Here is a 20786-nt window from a genome sequence, read left to right as displayed (position 1 = left end):
GGTTCTTAGAAACCTAAGACTTTTTTGGCTCATACTGAGATGTAAACAAGTCCAAATCTATTATTTGGCTTTCACTAGGTGGCTCATTCATAGTGATGAGTGACCAACTCTACCTAGGAAATGACTGAATGTTTGACACTAATATGCAACATAGCTTAGAGATAAAAAAATATCTCCATTTGACATCAGTGACAAAAACACTTTTTCATGACTTATCATTACATTAAAAATTTCAAAAAGGCATCCCCCACTAGACCGTGACTCATTCTACATACATCATCAATACAAGTCTCCAAAAATGAGTAATATTACATTGTCACACCTTTGATCATTTGGCTTCATTTATTCCTATTTCCTTCCTTCTTCTTATTTCCCCTTTGAATATATGACATCATTATTATTTCCCCCCTTTTTGTAACTCATGGCTTTGGGATTGTTGGGGTTAAGTTATACATATCCAAAAAGGGTTTATGAACCAATGCGTGATCTCAACTAGATCTAATAGACTCCAAAACTTGTATCTTGGTTTCTGGCTGAGCAACTAGATCCACTAATCTATCTATTGTTGAGAGTTGCAAATCTTTCTAAACTAAATCTTTTTCAATTGATAGTTTTTTCTATATCACCTCCAATGAGGTATCAACATAAATTATATAGAAATCATTTTTTCTCTAATGTTGTAGTACTCGACCATTAACTTAGCTAGTTTCTCTTGTTTAGAAGTCAATCTATTGAAAGGAATGGGGCTTGAACTAGTATCCATGCTCAATGAATGTCTGGTTGAATTCAAATCTAATTGAATCTTATCAATAGACTATTTATTCTCCATAGTGAAGAACTCAACATCAAAAAAATTCTTGTACAAAGAATGAATATTTGTATAGCTTCCTCTTAACTATGTACAAGGTTGGAAAATTCAACCTATTCGATAGCAATATATGTTGAAACTTTCTCAAGAATTTGGTTTCAAATATCTTTTAATTCCACCTCATAATATTTTAATTTTATTCAAGATCATCATTTCTAACTTTATCAACACTATGAACTAATTGATCTATGAAAGGTGTCTTCTCATTAACATTATGAATCTCAAATGCATCAACAAAAATGTCTTCAATTTCATGCAATACTTTCCTTTTCTGATGTTCTCTTTTTAGTTCCTCTTTCTTAGTATTAATCTTTAATAGTTCTTGCAATATTTTCATTTGTTAACACCTTACCATCTCACGATCATACTTTAGAATTACAATGACCTCGAATAGTGTCACTAGATTTCCAAGTGACTTGAGCTTTTTCTTGATCTTCTTCATCTCCATAAGTTTCCTCATATTCCCCTTTTCCTTCAGTAATCTATAAGGGTCCTTCTCCAAGTTTTCCTTCAAGATTTGAAATTAATTTCATCCTTTTCCTATCCATCTTGGGTACTTTATTTTGCATAAGAATCTTGATCTTTGTTATTTCTATTGGGACTCAAAATTGAAGCCCTAATTGTGAGTACCATTGGAAAAATCAAGCCCTATAAGTGCTTTTTGATGCATGTGTACCTGAATATCCTTTTGAAGCCTAGGAGGTGTTTAATGTTTCTAACACCTTGCATTTAGTATATCCACTCATCCTATGAAAATAAATTTCCATTCTGAGTCATTCCGTGAAGTTCTATTTTGAGCAATGTCCAAATCTACATTTTTGCTTAAGTGTCAAACAAAGACAGGAGGCCTAGTTTGTTTTTGAATACCTTTTACCCAAAAATGTTTCATGACCTGCCACTTTTGGGATGTGTAATATGCATAACATAGAAGCTATATTCCAATTTTAAGCTGATTTTGAATATGTTTGAATAGTTTTTGGACCCCTCAAAGTTGGTTGTTCACTATTGTCATGCATTTGTGTAATTGCCTAGAAATTTGGGAACCCTTGTTTGAATGATTATAAATTTGACCCAGTTGACCCTACAGAGAAAAATATTTTTGAATTGAATTCTAGAGGTCACATATGCTATGCTCCAGTTTTGAGCTTATTATGAATCTGTTTGATCAGTTTGCAAACACAATTTTGAATGCAATTTATACTTTTACTGGTGTCATAAAATATAGATTGTTTGGTACCCCTATTTAGGATGAGATCAAATAATTTTTACCACTACATTCTACTCCAAAAATACTTCAAGTGTGCCAGTTTTAAAACCTTGATGAATCTATCTACACACTTTCCCAGGGCCATTCTGTTTGCAAAAACCATTTTCTGTTAGTGTTTCTAGTTTGCAAAATTTGAGTAGCCAATTTTGACCGCTCAAAAAACATGCCCAATTATTCATCACGAGCCCTAATCTCAGATTTATGTTGTCCTAATGAAAATGAACCAATCTCCTAGGTTTCATGCCCCCAAGTGTTAGTTTGACTTGATTTCAAATCCAAATCCAAATGTGTTTTATGGTTTTCTGACATGTTTTCTTTCAGGTAGTTCTGAGTAGGAAACTTTGACAGTTAATATCTTTTGACTCAGAATTTTTCATGAGATGAGATTTGACAGGGTAAAAGAATGCAAAAAAAAGAATTAGCAGGTTTGATTTTAGAACTTGGTCAGGTGTTTGGATAAGTTTTTAAGGCCAGTTAGCATACCTCCTAGCTCAAAGTTGACAATTCATAGAAAGAGGTGGAAATGAGTTTTAATGATGTTTCAAGTGGTCATTTTTTTATTTTAATCAATGCTAGTTGTTCATTGGATCATTTTGAGGAATTAATTGTTCAAAAATGAATTTTTTTAGCCAGACCCACTATGGGGCCTAACTGACTCCTGTCAAATTGTTAAGATGTTTAGGCATTGAAAGATGCATTCAGGGTTGCAATATTTGTTATAGTCAAAATTTAGCTATATTCCTCTTTTTGGAAGGAAAAGAGAATGTGGATTATAAATGATGTGACTGGATCAAGGAATGATTCTGATTCTGATAAAGCCTTCCTGAATAGATATGAAATCCACTGGCTTGTCTTCAAGGTTTAAAACTCCAGTTGTACGGGAAATATATTGAACATTTGCTAGAGGAAATTGTTTGTTCATTGTTTTCTTTCAATTGTTTAAGGTAGACTATTGGACATCTCTATTTCTAAAATATTTGATTTCAATGTGATGAATAGAAGGAGTACCAAGATTAATCTTCTTGTAGTTGTTCTGTAGCTTGCTTCATTAGCTTTTTAAATAAATTTCAGAGGGTTTTCCAAGCCTGCAATTTGGTTTTAGTTTCTAAAGTTATTGATGTTGATTCAGTACCTACATACAGAACAAACAAAAGATGTGGAGGAGCCCATGACATACAAGAAGGTAGGGAGAACCTCTCCAATTTCAAGCCTCTCCTCCCTCTTTTTGACCAAGTTAGTGGTTTAATTTATTGTGCTACTTTTAATTGAGTGAAAGGAAGGTGTTACCAAATGAGGGAGTTGTTAAGCCCTACAAGGAAGCCACTTTTCAAACATTAAGGGAGATTCTTATGGTGCCACCTAGAAGAAGGTTCATGCAAGGGATAAGTGGAGGCATTTTTCTTCAACTTAGAAGTAATGCTTCTTCCATATTTTGGAAAGTACAGGTGTGGAAGACACCACCTTTTATAGAATAAAGATTGCATGAAGTTCCAAACATCGTAGGACAGGTTTATTGTCAATGCTAATTACCAAGGGGAGAAACGATGGATACTTTTTGAATTCTCATGCAAATAATCTTTACAATATTCTTAGATAGATTCGTACTCCATGTTAAGTTCAAATTCACAGTCAAAGTTAGATAGTGTAAAAACATTGTCCCACATTCATTGTGGTGGTATTTCTTCAACTTCTTAAATACAACAATGCTTACATTGTAAGTTGTCTATTAAGACAACACCTTTATAAGGTAGTTGATAATGCATGGGACTCAACCAATGGACAACTTAATGAATTTTGAACAAACACACATGCCAAGGATTGATGACATGGATTCTCATGGGAAAACCAACAGTTGACACATGGTGACATGATGATGCATGGAAATCTAAGATCAGAGGCACAAGATGGTGATATGTGGAAGATCAAACAGTGGTCACCATATTGCCAAAGGAAAGATGCAAGGAAGATAACCATGCAACATGGTGACTAGTGATGTTAGCAGTGATGAGGCACCCATAAACCAACTAGAGGATGGCACGAGGAAATGAGTTGGTGCCAGTTGGCAGTGAGTTGGATGAGAAAAAAATTAACATGTGGTAGAGGCTTTAGACATGGAACACAAATCAAGGCATTGACATGGACTAAAGTGACACGTGTCACATGGTCACTATGTTTTGATGACATGGAAAATTACTGACTGGGATAGTGACATAGTAACCGATGATGTGGTAGTGATGTGGTGCAATGACATGGCTCAATGATGTGTAGAGTAGGTAACCAATAAGGTGGTGACACATGGAACCTAGGTGGAGAGTGTCAGGTGATGAAGTAGCAACTAGCTAATCAGAACATGACACATAGTAGGGTCAGTCAACCAAGTTTGACTCAAATGGAAATTGGAGGGAAATTCAAAACTGCATAGATTTTTTTATTTCCTCTAAAAATTATGTGTCTAATGAGTTTTAAATAAAATTTGATTTATCTTATAGTTTTAACTTTAGAAAAATTTAAATTTATGTCCAACTGTTATTTGAGGAGCCTTGAGTAGAAGTTGATTTTCAAAACAAGATTCTAGGAGTTTTTGATAAGCCCATATAGGAGTATTATATATTGACAAAATTGGGAGAAAATGAACATTTTGTTTCTGGAGTTCAATTTTGCATAGGAGGTCACTAGTTCGAGTTATGTGAGGATTTTTCCTGGGTACTTGATTTCTAGTTTCATTTAGTTGAGGCAGTTTAGATCTAATTCCTAATGAAATGGTAAACTAAGTGAATGTAAAAGGCACCATGAATGTAGTAATGGGTGAGTTTTTTCACATCCAAATTAGTCGAATCAAAGAAATATCAAAATTTCATGATGCTTTTAAGATATTTTAGTAACAGAAGGGTTATCATCATTGAGGAAGAGATACTTTGGGTTTGTTACAAAATAATGATGAAAATCAAATCTCATCTCATGGGTAGAAAGATGAGAGAGATTTTACAACAGAAAATAATGGATATTCAATTGGACACATGTTATTTTGAGATCACATCTAGGATTCCATTCTTCTTCTATATCTTTCTCTTTCTCATTCATTGTAAGGGTTGGCAATTTTCAGTGTGAGACCACATTGTTGGATCTAGAGCTATGATTCCACCAATTTCTTTAGCATATTTCTCTATTATGAGTAGTTGTTGTAATTTCTTATAAGAAAATAAATTATATAGTTGTTTTTTGTGTATATTCTATGTTTTGGCATATACCCTGATGTATTGGTTTTAGGGAGATTAATACAAAGCTTCATTTTCCTAGTTCCATTCTGATTATTATCTCCTTCCTCTATTGTCTACAATGTTTTGCATTTAAGAAAAAAGAGCTTAAACTCATTTGCAATCCCTTAAGGTTGTATGCCTAGATAAGTTTTCTATTGGAACAAAGAGCCAAGTAAATGCTTATTTATCTTGACAAGGTTGTAGGTTTCACCAGGAGGATATTACAGTAAGTATGAGAGTTTTTATGAAGATGGATGTTTATTTACAAGGTGAATGGATAGATTAGATATCCGAATATATGAGTATATCTCAGGTATCCATGTATATGTTTGATTTAGCTTATGCCCAATGAATAAGGGACTAATCAGCTAGGAGATTGCATGTGTTTGTTTTTGCATACTTGGGTTGTGTTGATATTCAACATCATTAATCAAAATCTTTGCCCTTTCATGTTGAAGAGATGAAATGTGATACCCTCACTAGCTTACCAATTTCTTTGGCCATCTTATTAGCTATTCCATGTCTGAGATCTCTACATAAGTGTTAGAAGATTAAGGGTTTTGATCTACTTTATTTAGATTCAGCGTATACTTTTGATAACTACTACCATATGAATAATCTATAGATCCACCTACCTAGGTTTTGGAGGGCCTAAAGTAGAAGAAGGGTCAAGCCTTATAGTTGGCCCAATGTCTGAAATGGTATGTTGAAGATGGTAAGTAGCTACCCCTAGATGTATCTTGTTCTCATTGGGGTAATTTAAAATCATGTTGTTTCAAAATACCAATAGTTTCATAGATATCGAATGGCTCAACATTCTTATATATCTCTTTAGAAAACAATGATATCACTAATTCATATATCTCATCAACATTTACTTCATATTGCATAGGCTTTATCCATGCAACCCTTGGTAATAAAGCTTGTGCATAAGTGTAGTGAGTTTCCACCATGAAGAAAATATCATCATAATTATGGTCAACAAATAACTTAGGGATCCTCACTCTATTCTTAATTTTACCTTTAAACTCATCAAAGTATCCATCCAAAATAGTTTCAAGATTTTCTCCCAATTGCTCAATGAGTCATTATTTTCTTAGTTATTGGTTTGGTCTTATCCCACACAAAGTCTCCAATAGTAGGGAATGATTTTTTCACATAGAAGAATATACACAATAGAAGTGATGTTGACTTACATGAAGTATTTTTAGCCTTCGTAGTGGCTCCAAGATTTTTAGCTAATTGGATTATTTTTATCTCACCGAGGTTGTAATTATGGTTCTTTTTCAAAATCTTATATCCCAAGTCTACTCCAATGCATGGAACACTATTTAGTCAGCTTGACTGATAGAATTTGTGTACAATCACACATTCTATGAATTTGATGGTAGGATCTATAATTTCATCTATAGACATTCCTTATCCATTCCATTTGGCCTTTGTTTATTCTTTGATAATGTTCCTGGATGAGCATTGCATGGTTTTTACTTGATCTAGGGTTGAATAATTATTGTCTTTGTTATGTTAATTGGTCCATTCTCTAGCCACATTTTTAGGTCATGTACTCTTCTCAAAATAAAATTTAACCACTCAACTTTAAAAACCATGGAAAAAGATAGGGCATGGGTAATTCCTTTCTTGGCAACAATTTTATTCTCCACTTTCAATAATCTATTCGCACACAATTTTTCATAGGCACTTCTATGTTCAAAATCTCTCATCTCCCCTATCTTGCACATATATCATTAGAAAATTTCATGCACCATGATAACTCTAGGAGGAATCAATAACAAAGCACCATATGTGTCACTAGTAATTGTAATATTTGTATATGCCCTAAATTTTGGTGGAGGCATTCATGATTCTTTAAAATCTATTCATTGTTGTCTTTCAAATCTTCATTTACACTTCTAAATGTAGGTGATTCTATTTTGAACTAGGGTTTTAAAAAAAATATAACAACTTCACAAGATAATTGAGCTTGGTTCACAAACTTCACTTACTTCTATTTTTAATTTGTCAATGACATATTGTAGAATCGCAATTTTTTTGCACAAATCACTCTTTCAATTGCCTTTAAATCACTTTTTAGGTTCTTTGATTTCTTGGTGAGTAAAAATGATCTTCAAGATTTACTATATAGCTTTAAATGATCAAATTAGGTCTACAATACATGCTTTGTACTATGTTGGGTACAATAGACTTGTCTTGGCCTCAACATAAAACTTGGTTATCATAATTCATTCCTTCCATCACTCAGTCAAGACCACTACTTAGTCCTCATTACCATCTTCATTCTTGACTTGGTCTACATATCAACTCAGTTTATATAGGATACTAGTTCATGTAGTAATTCTTAGTCACTTATAGATATCAATATTGATGCTCGACATCAATTATGCATATGATCTCTTTCCTTGGTTCTTTCCTCAAATCCTTCCTTGTGGATCTTAATTCATGTAGATATAGACTTTAAACATACCTTATGTTAGGAATTTGGGTAAAATATAGCATTCAAATGTATAGATCCTTATATACCTTCTTGCTTAGTTAGAAGTAGTGTGATAACCTAATCCATTGGATTGGGTGACCTCAACTTTATTGGTTCCACTACTGCCAACTTCTACCTTCTTTCTCTAGGTTTGATTCATCTCAAACCTTGTTTTCTTGCATTAGATTTTTATTATCCTTTATTTTGTTCATTTCTAGGTGTTGGTGCTCATGTCTTGTAGTTCTTTCTTACATATCCAATCTTATCACAATTATAACAAACTAAGTTTCCATTCATCCAAATCTTGGATTTGCCTCTAAAGTGTGCATTGATGCAATTTTCTGCAATATGTCCATATTCACCATAATAATAACAACTATACCATTTTTTGTAATCTAAGTTATGAGATTTACCTTGTTTGGATGATTTTTTTTCCTTTTGGTTATCCAATTAGATTTTACCTTGGATCTACATTCTTGAGCACTATATCCATACTTTTGACAATTTTAGTAATGACCTTCAAATCTAAGTTTTGTTGGTGTATTGTTGGCCTTTGACCTACATTTATATGCTTGGTGTCCTTGTTTCTTGTAGTCAAAACAATGTCCATTAAACTTTGGTTTAGGATTCTGCTTACCATTCTTACTTCTACAACTATTCATTGCATGCCCTAGTTTCCCACAATGATGAATTGTAGATTTTTTATTTTTTATATTTGCATTCCTCTATTCTCTACTCTTTGATGATTCTCCTTCTTTAGTGGATGATATGTTATTGGAATATCCTATTCTATAGGTGTCATTAATTGTTCTTGGTGATCTCATCAATTCTTCAAAGTATCTTATAGCCTCATTGGGTTTGCTCATCCTTTCAATGAGTTCCTTTTCAAATCTTAACTCATCTTTAAGTTAATAATTTTGTTATCTCAAATTTGGAATCTATATTTCCTTCCTATTCAATTCTTGAGTTGCAAGTAGTTGTTGATTCACCATGTCCAACTGATTTCTTTTGAGCTTCTGCACATCATATATCCTTACTATTGGAAACTTACAATTGGAACAATTGTTTCTTTGTCATTGATGTCAAATCTATTGGTAAGACATATTTCTACCTAATCTAAATGCCATGTCTATTTGATTGATGAAGAGGATTTGAGAAGTTTCTCATAACAATAGCACCTAGAGGAAAGGTTGAGTTATAAAAAGGAAGCTATAATGGATATATTTTAGATAGAGTTTAATAAAGTAAAGTGATTTTATATCTCAAGAAACTTAAGAAAAGCCAAGTAGAAGTATTAAATAGAGTTAGTGTTGAGTAATACTAGTGTCAATTGAGCTACATTTAGTGTCAATAAAATCTAGTATTGATCAAGCATTAGCATCAACCAAGAAAGATAGTTGATGTCGAGCCATAAATCTTTATAATGACTAGGTATTTCAATGATGACCACGTGCCAAAATTTAGAGATTGTCAAGTGATAGTATAAGAATGAATTTGAGGAAATCATGAGATCAAGATGACTTAGTTGATTTCTTAGGAGATGTAAACCACATTGAAGATAAGATTGACGAGTTGTATCATTGAATTCAAGGAAAGGATTAGGTAAAGATCTAATAGAAAAATTCTAGAGAAGTTTCTAGAAGAAGATCAAGAAGATGGAAAAATATAGTGAATTGAGTTGAATTTGATCGTAAACCCTAAGATATACACTGGATGTAGAAAAATTTAAAGCACAAATTTCATATTTAAAGAGGTAGAAAGCTGAACAAAATGTGTGAATGAGTGCCAAGGAAGAGTTCAAGTATGTTATGTGTAAAGCTTGTTTGTGTAGAGAGGCATAAATAGAAAGGTTGATTAGAAATGGATGAGTGTGAATGAATGTGAAGATAAAGGAGGAAGCTTTTAGATATAATGTTTTTATTGATAGGTACATTAGAGTGAAAGGCTTAAGTGTTGATGAGAAGAGTGGATTGATTGCTCGAAGGGTGTCCAAGCAAATAAAGATTAGAGATGTCAATGGAAGGCCTATCAATAAACCATCATAAGGACCAAATAGAGATCTAAATTTACCAAAGTGAGTTCTAATTACAAAAATAATAACCTTGTTGGGAAATTTTTGGAAGATTGGTTTGATGATGATACATTACATTCATGATTGAGTTTGTCATTGATGTCAATAAAGCATATTTGATGTCTTCTATGGTATCTAACAGAGGAATGGCAGAAAGAACAAGTTGGAATGAATGGCTAGTTGAGTAGGATAACCACCTGAGGTTATGGGAGATACTTCTAAGTATCTAGCATATGTAGTTAATGTTAGAAGTAAAAAGGATAAGTCTAGAAGAAGTTATGTAAGTTTTGGTGATGTCTATTCTGAGATAGAGTTTACAAAAGCATGTTCTAGTAAACTTGTTATATCTCTTAGTAGAGTTGATATCTTGAGGATCAAGGTTGAGGACATGGAGAAGACATGTTGAGGATGATGTGGCTAAGCTCACTCATCATAATATTGCATGTACAAGAATTTATTCAAGTTGCAAGGTGGAAGATTAAGGTTATCACTAAGTGTAACATGTTGTTAATGTGGTCCTATAATAATTAATTGAGAAGGTCTAATAGCCAACTCAACACACTATTTTATGGACTCAGTATAAAGGAAGGAAATTTTCTTTTATCATGGTATCAAATGAATGTAATGTCAATTGATGATAAGTAGTAGAGAGTACAAAATGTGAAGTTGAGCAGAGTAGTGCAAAAGTGAAGGAAACTACATTGCCAAGGTTTTACTAAGTGATACCATCCTCTAACTAAGAGTATTTATATTAGTACATCATCTTGTGGGTATCATTTACACCAGGGTTTTCCCTTTAATCAAGGGTTTCCCTAGTCAACATATCTGGTGTAATTATCTATGTGCATCTTTGCATGGTTTCTTTTTACTTTTATTGAATGGTTAAGTTTTTTTAAAGAAAATAAGTGTTTTAATTATTCGATAACTGATTCACCCCCACCCCTCCTCTCAGTTATCATGATGGACTATTGTTTCTAACAATTGGTATCAAAGCATCAATTCCTTAAAGGATAAGATTTATAGCTTTGGGAGATCAGTGCTGAGAAATGATAGTCCTAAGTCAAATAGTGGAAATTTTGACACCCAAGTGATCAAAATTCTTGGTGAGTTATCAAATTTATGTAAAGAGTAAAATATTGAGTTTTCAGATCCAGAATCCTCCTATTGTATTCAAAGGAATAGTAGCATGAGTGAAGATAGATCTAGATCAAAAGAAGACATAAAGATAAAGGAAGGTATTGATCTACTTACAAAGAGAGAACTTGAAGTTATGAAATTTTTTTCTTGTTTGACATGTAAAGAGTTTGGTCATTTTTCTTCTACATGCCCTAGGAGAATAAGTAAATCTAGAAAGAGCTTGATTTCTTATGAAGATGGAGAATTTAAAGAAAGTATGAAAATATTCTTGAATGACTATGATAATGAGCCTAAATTGGTTAAGGAAAAGGAAGTAGTAGCTTTGGTAACTATTGTTGATCTAGAGGCTAACTGTGAAAATGTGGAAGTTATCATTAATAATGATTTGGAGAATCAAAATCAAATTGAAGAACAAAGATCTGCTCATAGAGTAGAAGAAAGATTTAAGTTTAAGACTCTTGAATAGAATGGCATTACAGAGAGAAAAAAAAAGTCTATTACAAAAGCTACAAGAGCTATTTAGCAGAGAATGATGCATCCAAGACATTTTGGAGAGAAGTTATGAATGTAGCAGTCTACACTATAAACTATTAGGATTAAACCATAGATAGAAACTAACAATTACATGCAAATATAACCAATAACAAAAAATAATAGATCACATAGAAAAGAATACAAGGCACCAAGATTTAATGTGGTTCACCCAATCCCTGGGCTACATCCACCAAACAATAAGTCCAATATTAATCTGATCTAGTAATTACAACCTGATTACAATCCATAATCATGTACAAAATTTAAGAAGTATGTACAGTACTTTCCTGATTAGTCACCACAATCTAACATAAACAGAGTGCAAGTCAAGAAGGACAAGAACAAGACACCTTATGAATTATGGTTTGGTCACTCACCTAGAGTTAAATATTTTAGAATATTTGGAAGTGTTACATAAAAAGAGATGATGACATTGGTAAGTTTGATGCTAGAAGTGATGAAGGTATGTTTCTTGTTTATTCATTGAAAAGAAAGGTTTGTAGATGCTATAATCAAAGAACTAAGACTATCATGCAAAGTACAAATGTGAGAATTGATAAAAAATTCAAAATTCAGGAAAGAATAGTTGATTATGATTTAGATGATGATGTTGTTACTAAGCCAAGGAATGATGAGGTATTTCTTGAGACTAATAATGATTTGTAGAATGAAGGAGAGCCGAGATAAGAACAAAGCTCAAAACCTTCAGTAGAGCCAAGAGTTGAGATAAAAACTCCTACTTCAAGAAAGAACATGATAAAGAATCACCCATCCAAACAAATCATTAGAAGCAAAGACAAAGGTGTGATGAGAAGAAGCAGAGTGAATGAAGAACTATGCTTGATATCTCAAGTTGAACCAAAGAATGAAAATGAAGCATGTAAAGATGACTAGTGGAAGAAAGCTATTAAAGAGGAATTGGATCAGATAGTAAAGAATGAGACATGGTTATTGGTCCCCAAATTAATAGATAAGAATGTGATAGGAACTAAATGGGTATTCATGAACAAGATGAATGATAAAAAAGAAGTTGTAAGAAACAAATCAAGACTAGTATGTAAAGGTTACTCATAGCAAGAAGGAATAGATTATGAGGAGAATTATGCTCTAGTGGCTAGAATAGAAGCATAAAGACTATTCTTAACCTATGTAGCACAAAACAAATTCAAAGTATATCAAATGGATGTCAAGTTAGCATTTTTGAATGGAGAACTTGAAGAAGAGGCATACATTGAGCATCCTAAAGGATGTCCTTTGATAGAAGACAAAGACATAGTATGTAGACTAAGGAAAGCACCCAAAACTTGGTATGCGAGGTTGGAAAAGCATTTGACAAAGCTTGGATATAAAAAAGGTATGACAGATAGTAATCTGTATTGAAAAGGAACTGATGATGGTTTGATGATTTTGGTAATATTTTTTGATGATATTGTATTTGGAGGAAATGATGAAGAAAGTAAGAAGTTTGTAGAAGAGATGAAGATAGAATTTGAAATGAATATGGTAGGAGAGATGAAATATTTCCTAGGATTGCAGATTGTACAGAATAAAGAAGGAATCTATATTTCTCAAAAAAATTACTTGAAGGATTTATTGAAAAAGTTTGGTTTGGAAATATGTAAACCTATTGGAACACCTATGAAAATTAGACACAAGTTATCTACAAAGTGTAGACACCTAAAAACCTTTAGAAAATAAAGTATTTTTATTTTCTGAAAAAGTCCTGATGACATCATCATTTATTAATTAATTAATTTTTATGCCATTAAATCCCTTTATCTTAATTAAAAATATTTAATTAAGGAATCCCTCCCAAAAATGTTTAAATTTTATTTAAACATTATTTTCTTATTTATTAATTATTTAATTAATAAATTGACCAAGAATCCTAAAATAAATAAAAAATTTATTTTTTGCCCAAAACTTGGCCAATTTCCTTATGACCAATAACCTCTTCCAAAATCTTCTAATCCTTCTTTAATTTCGATTAAAGGCTAATCTCATCATTTCCTACCCCTAATCCCAACTCAAAATATTTAATTAAGATTAAATATTAATCCTCATGTTTATTTAAAAAGTTTTAATAAATATCTCCTCAACCCAAACCCTTGAAATAAATAAAACTTTATTTATTTCCTAAAAATCTAATTTATCCTCACCCTAAGAAGTTCTAGACTCTTCTAGAAAGTCTTCATCCTCATCCTAGGAAATTCTAGACTATTCTAGAAAGTCTTTATCCTCATCCAAAGTCTAGACTCTTCTAGAAGATGTCTTTAAACCTAATCCTAATCCCTTCCTAACCTTGTCACATTCCCTAAACATGGGTTAAAACTTACTAACCCAAGCCAAAGTTAACAAATATCTCCTCCTTCACCCACCCTCATTAAATGCCATCCACTTGCCTATCCTTAAGCTAATCCTAAACCATCCTAATCTATCTTCTAATCATTTGCACAAGCCTAAGCAAGCTTAGAACCTTCCTAATCAAGCCCAAGTCAAAATTGCTCTCATCACCCTCAAAATATCTCAACCATAAAACTTTATGAAGTCCACTAGGTCATAAATGACTCTTACAAGCCCTTTTATTGCTCTTACAAGTCATTATGAGGGTCTTTATGAAGATTTTATCTCTTGAGCCTCCTTTGTTGACTCATCCTTGCTCTTTCCTCCATCCTCTCACCATGTGACATGTGTCACTCCTTGATTGGCTATAAGGAAGCACAATCCATGTGCTCTCCTCTCATGCAATCTGAGCCCTCCATAAGCTTTTTCCCATCCTTGCATCTTAGCCCTCAATCCCTCAAGCCTCTTGCCTATAAATTGGATCCTTCCCCTTTGCAAAATAACACAATCCGTCAAGTAAAGTTATAATGCTATTTTGAGAGCCAAATCCATACTAAAGCCATCTATCCACACCAAAAATCTACAATCATCCATTGAAGCCCTTTTTGAAGCATAAAGCTTGAGCATACATCCTATCTATTTAGACAAAGCTACTCAACAAGAGAGCTTCTTATTGAGAGAGCCCATTAATGGCTCATATTCTCAATTAAGAGCTCATCTTAGTCTATCTTGAAGTTTATGAATTTTGTTTAGTTTGTAGAAGCTTTATTTAAATTTGGTTTCTATTAGCATACTAACATTTTCTCATATACATTTTGGCACGCCCGGTGGGACCCCGCATGGGTCATCTTCATTAGCTTTTTTAGTCAAGTTTTGTATGTATTTGCTGATTTTGGCTAATTTTGCTTATTTTTGTGATTGGTAGGATTGTATAAATTGGTTTTGTAGGTCCACATGAGAATGAAGAAGACAAAGGAACTCATAGTCTATCTCATAGTATTTGCAGATTTTTCAAGCTTATAGGTGGACAAAGCACTTGGAATTCTTCTTCCTCTTCTTGTCTATATTCTTCTTATTCCATCTACTTCTTCTTCTTCTTCTTGTGGGAGATCTTGGCCATTTTTTTTTTAAGGAAGCAAAATCATACACACTTCTTTTTAGTGCTTAAAATGAACCCCCAAATCATACTTAAATCCATTGAAAAATTAAAAATTTGCAAAAAAGAAAAAATCTTTTAACAAGTGAAACTAAACCAATCTAATCATTTGCATCCTTGCAACATCAAAGTTTTAGATGCATTCATGCAAAATTAGGAACACTTCATTTTTGGGAATTTAAAAAGAACTTTAAGTTTCCATTTCAAAAGGTTCAAAATCAACACTAAGTGCACACTAAAATCTAAATCAAACTCAAAGCATCAATCAAGGATAAAATGAACCTCATTTAAAGTTCTTTTAAAAATCTCATGAAAACTAAGAGTCCTAAATGGTTGCCAAAATTGTCCTAAAAAGCTTTATTATTTGTTCCAAACAAATGTCTTGTTGCAAAATCTTGAATGTTTCTTAGGTTTTTTATGCATCAAAACAATCTAGGAATATCATTTTTGGGCTTAAAATATGCAAACTAGAACACAAAATCTTGAATGAAAAGTAAAGTCCAAAGAGTCATTTTCACTTTTGAGTCCAAAAACAATCTTGAATGATATAAGGTTAAAACAAAGCGCTTCAAAGTTCTTAAAACAACACACAAAATCTCAATCTTGAATGCTCAAAGGAAAAAACTTGAATGTTTAATCACTTGTCTTTGAATGCATGTTGCTAAAATCAAACTCCACTCACTTGGGTTTTTAGTGGTTTTTCTACAAAAATTCCTTGAATGCGCATTAATCTCGCTCACACTTCATTTGGGCATAAAAATTGGACAAATCTTGACGTGGAGGGCCTCCGGGCGCGTGCTTGAAATCGAATCTCACACACTTTTATTTTGGGCTTAAAACAAACTCACACTCAATCTTGAATGCCTTAAAGAAAATTAATCGATACTTGACGTGGAGGGCCTCCGGGCGCACGGGTTTACCTTCTTGTTGACCCTAACTCTTCTTCTTGTTCGCATTCTTCGATCAATTTTATTTTTGTTGACGCTTCAAAGTTGGAATAAACATTGTATCTTAAACATGAGTGCTTGCAAAGTCTAGATCAGAAAACTTAAGTGTCAGTTGGTAAAAGAACAAGCGTGTTTTTTAGCCCAAGATCATCCAAGTCTTCTCTCCCCTTGTCGTCTTTCGAGGCCATCTTGGGTGCATAAGATTAGGATCCAAAATCTTGTCTTAGCTTTTTAGGAGGCCTGCTTGGGGATTTCATCACCCCTTGGGATGACCTCAACTCCAACGTTCCGACGGAGTATAAAGATCAGGAGGTGAATCCAAAGACACCTCTCTTGGAATCAAGATTTTGTCACTCGGGCTAAGCCTCAAGGGACTTTATACCCTTGAGAAGTGAAAGAGGAGAAGTGGGTTACCGCTCCTCTCGGCTGTGTGACATCTTTTTGGTTTCATCTACAGATTTGGGCCTCACGTACCTTGTGTATACTGAGGACTCCCTAGCTAAACCAAATTTCATCCTTGTAGAAAGCTTCCTAAGATGTTGGTGTGTTTGACGTGCTTGCTCAAAACTTTTGTCTTCTTGTTTGTTCATAGCTTTTGAATGAATGTTTGCCAATTTTGGTCGAAATCCCAGAAAAGCAGAAATCTCCCAACTCAAGGCATACTTAGCGTAGTCACTGCCTTATCAGAAAATCATCCAAGCTCCCTCACTGCAACCAAATCTATCTAGTTCCTTGCTTTAGAACAATCCCAAATCCAAAGTCTCTCCAAATCATCCCCCCCTAGCCAGCTAGAAACCCAATCCAAAATCACACCCAAGCCTTTAGAGAGTTGTTGTCACTTTGCCAAAATTTGCTATCCAATCAATCTATCCTACCAATCAACCAATCTCACCAAGGTTATCCCTCTGACAGAGCATTGTCTAGGGTAATCTAGCTTTGTCACTTGCATCCATCATCACCTTGAGCTAAAAGTTGGGATCCACAAGTGGTCAATCTCATGTCATGCCCATAGGATCATTAGTCTATCCTTAAGTTGACACAACCTCCACCAATCTAGCGCATAGGAAAGCAAAACTCTCACTTTTTGATAGCATGCCCTTGAAGTCTTCCATCCATAGGAAAGCCAAAATTCTCTAGCCACTCCTCCTTAGGTCTGTCATGCAACTTTGACTCTCCCTAGGAAATCTTTCATCAGCCAATCCAAAATTTGTGCTTAATCCAAATCCAACCATGAGCTTCCGTGTTCATCCATATGCAAGACCCCATCCCCATAAAACTCATCATCAAAGCATGAAGTACCAATCCTATCATGATGTGTTTGGTCGCATTGTCCTTGCTCCCACCACCTCCTATTCCAATGATGATGAAAATCTTGTTGACTATGACGGGTATATTGAAAGCCTTAGAAACATTCCCCCAAGCATCCCCCAAAATCCAAGAGTTATTCCAAACTATCTAGTCATGCCATCTGATATTCCAGCTTCCCCTCCATCACCCCATCAAGCAAGCTTCCAATCTTCCACCCCCGTCACACTAGCTATTCCTGTCAATCCACCTCCACCTTCGACACACGAGTCTCCAAGGAATCTCCTAGAGGAAATAAAAGAAAAGTCACCTCTAAGAGTCGATAAGCCATGTCATCTAATCCAACCATGTGAAGTAGTCAATGATGAAGCTTCCCCATCTATAATATCACCTCCATCTCCCATAGCTATCATCCCCATACCATCCATCAAATTGCTTAAAATCCTTCCACTTCCTGCAAGCATCAAAATCCCACCACCTATCAAATCCCTCCAAATCCTATCCACATGGCCTCCAAGCATTTCCCAAATCTCTCGTAATGACCCTTATGCATCCATCTTCTACTCACCCATCTCCACTACTGAATCTCCCATCTATCCATCCGCTGCCTTTGAAGAATCCATCCCTTCACCTCCTATCGCACCATCCACTCCAAACCAATCCTATCAAGATCCTGGCCAAAAGCATGTTGACATCCCCCAAAGCATAAATGAAGATATCATTGTACCATGTCTTCCATCCATAGTGCAGTCACCATCTCCTCCATCTCCAAAACCTCGAGCCTTATCTCCTCCTTCACCCACCCTCATTAAATGCCATCCACTTGCCTATCCTTAAGCTAATCCTAAACCATCCTAATCCATCCTCTAATCATTTGCACAAGCCTAAGCAAGCTTAGAACCTTCCTAATCAAGCCCAAGTCAAAATTTCTCTCATCACCCTCAAAATATCTCAACCATAAAACTTTATGAAGTCCACTAGGTCATAAATGACTCTTACAAGCCCTTTTATTGCTCTTACAAGTCATTATGAGGGTCTTTATGAAGATTTTATCTCTTGAGCCTCCTTTTTTGACTCATCCTTGCCCTTTCCTCCATCCTCTCACCATGTGACATGTGTCACTCCTTGATTGGCTATAAGGAAGCACAATCCATGTGCTCTCCTCTCATGCAATCTGAGCCTTCCATAAGCTTTTTCCCATCCTTGCATCTTAGCCCTCAATCCCTCAAGCCTCTTGCCTATAAATTGGATCCTTCCCCTTTGCAAAATAACACAATCCATGAAGTAAAGTTATAATGCTATTTTGAGAGCCAAATCCATACTAAAGCCATCTATCCACACCAAAAATCCACAATCATCCATTGAAGCCTTTGGAAGCATATTGAGCATACATCCTATCCATTTAGATAAAGCTACTCAACAAGAGAGCTTCTTATTGAGAGAGTCCATTAATGGCTCATATTCTCAATTGAGAGCTCATCTTAGTCTATCTTGAAGTTTATGAATTTTGTTTAGTTTGTAGAAGCTTTATTTAAATTTGGTTTCTATTAGCATACTAACATTTTCTCATATCTCCTCCACTACAAGATATCTTGTCATCCCACCAGCTACATCAAGATCCTATCCTTCCATCTCCCCCGCTCCATGCTTCCATCTTACCACCTATCCAAGCTATTCCACCATCTATAATCTACCCTCTTGGTTCACTTACATTCATCCACGGTGGCCCTCTCTCAACAAAAGAATTAAGAACAGTATCTCCCCATTGCAATACACCTAATAAATCACTTCTACCATTTTCTGCAAGCAAAAAGTTTCCTCAGCTTTTTCAAATGCTCAATCGATGGCATTATCAAGGTCAAGGTTTAGGACCACAAGAGCAAGGAATCAGAGAGCCTATTATTGCACAAAAAAATCTAGGATTTCATGGTCTTGGATATGTATCCAAAGGCTCACCATCTAAAGGTGTTGGTACACCACACCCCCAAACCAAGCCTATCTCCAAGCCCACCATGCCAGCCTCCCATCGCTCCTTCAAGAAATCTTATGTCATCCCCCCTCCACCATCTTTGCAACCCAAAAAAACCTACCATATCCCCCCTTCATCCGCTAAATCCATTTTGGGCCCCTATGTCCCAAAATCTACCATCCTCCATCCTCCTATTAGCCATCATAAAATTCCTATTCCATCCATTCCTATGCAAGATCAACAAAGGCACATATCAGGGCACATCATCCATCATCATCCCCCTACATGCTCTTTCATATCCTCTCCATCTCACAAAGCTTCTCCTAACCATCTTCCCAAAGCTTACCACAACAATGTAAATGCCAACTTCAAAATGCATAAAGCTAAAAATCCACATCCTAGGCAATCATATGTCTATTCTAAAAGACATACTCCAAAACGGAAAAATCTAATCAAAGAATGCAAAACAATGCAAAAGCCTATGAAAAGAAAATCCAAAACCATGTGGATCCCCAAGAACAAAGTTGAAACCCAATGCATAATGGCATCCACCATTACTAATCCCCCATCTAGTGACTCATGTCCCCCCTCTCCTAACTCCATCTTGGGTGCCTATATCCCCAAGCACGCTTCCACAAATCCTCCATCACGCCCGCATCTACCATCTTTCCCCCATATGCTCTTTTCACACCCGTTCCAACATGTGCCAATGTTGCTCTTGCAAGCATCCCCATCTCATGCTCCTTTTCAGCATTTTCATCCCTCCATCTCCTACCATCAATCCCATCTAATCCGATCTATTGCATAAATCACACATCCAGTGTACCAACAGCTAGCAACAAAATTTAACATTCCAACAGCCAGTGAAAAATCCCAAAAAAGCCAAAATAGCTGAAGAAAGAAAAAATCATTCCAGCTAAGTCCAAAGTCAAAAAGTCAAAAAAGAAAAGAAAAAGAAAGCGTCCATTGGTGAAAACTTGGCAATTCAAGCACCTTGGACAAGTACCATGATGAAAACTTGGCAAACAAGCATCATGCGTAATCCTACCTTCCCCAGTTTAGCCTATCACCCTCATGCTTTTGGTCATCTCTTAACATCCACCTCCATCTTCCAATCTATCCACCTATCCTCCATCCTCTAGCTTCTATCTCACACCATCCACTAATCTTATGCAGCTTCAGCCAATCATCTCAGCTATCATCCATCTCCCTAGCCCCTTTAGCTTTTTCCATCCTAGCTTCAATCCTATCACATCCATCATAAGACCTCCTTCCGCATGTTATCTTCTGATTGGGGGCACTATATTCCTTAGAGATCTTGTCTTGTCCATCCTCCCTTATCATTGGTATCTAGCTCTAGGCTATCCTCATGCAAACCCAATGTCATCTCTTTATATCCATCATAATCCTAGCTATCTACCATCCTATCCATCCATTTCAT

This window comes from Cupressus sempervirens, chromosome 1 (assembly GCF_028749045.1).
Source record: "Cupressus sempervirens isolate cs-2001-9-10 chromosome 1, ASM2874904v1, whole genome shotgun sequence".
Classification (NCBI taxonomy): Eukaryota; Viridiplantae; Streptophyta; class Pinopsida; order Cupressales; family Cupressaceae; genus Cupressus; species Cupressus sempervirens.
This window is presented reverse-complemented; position numbering follows the sequence as displayed.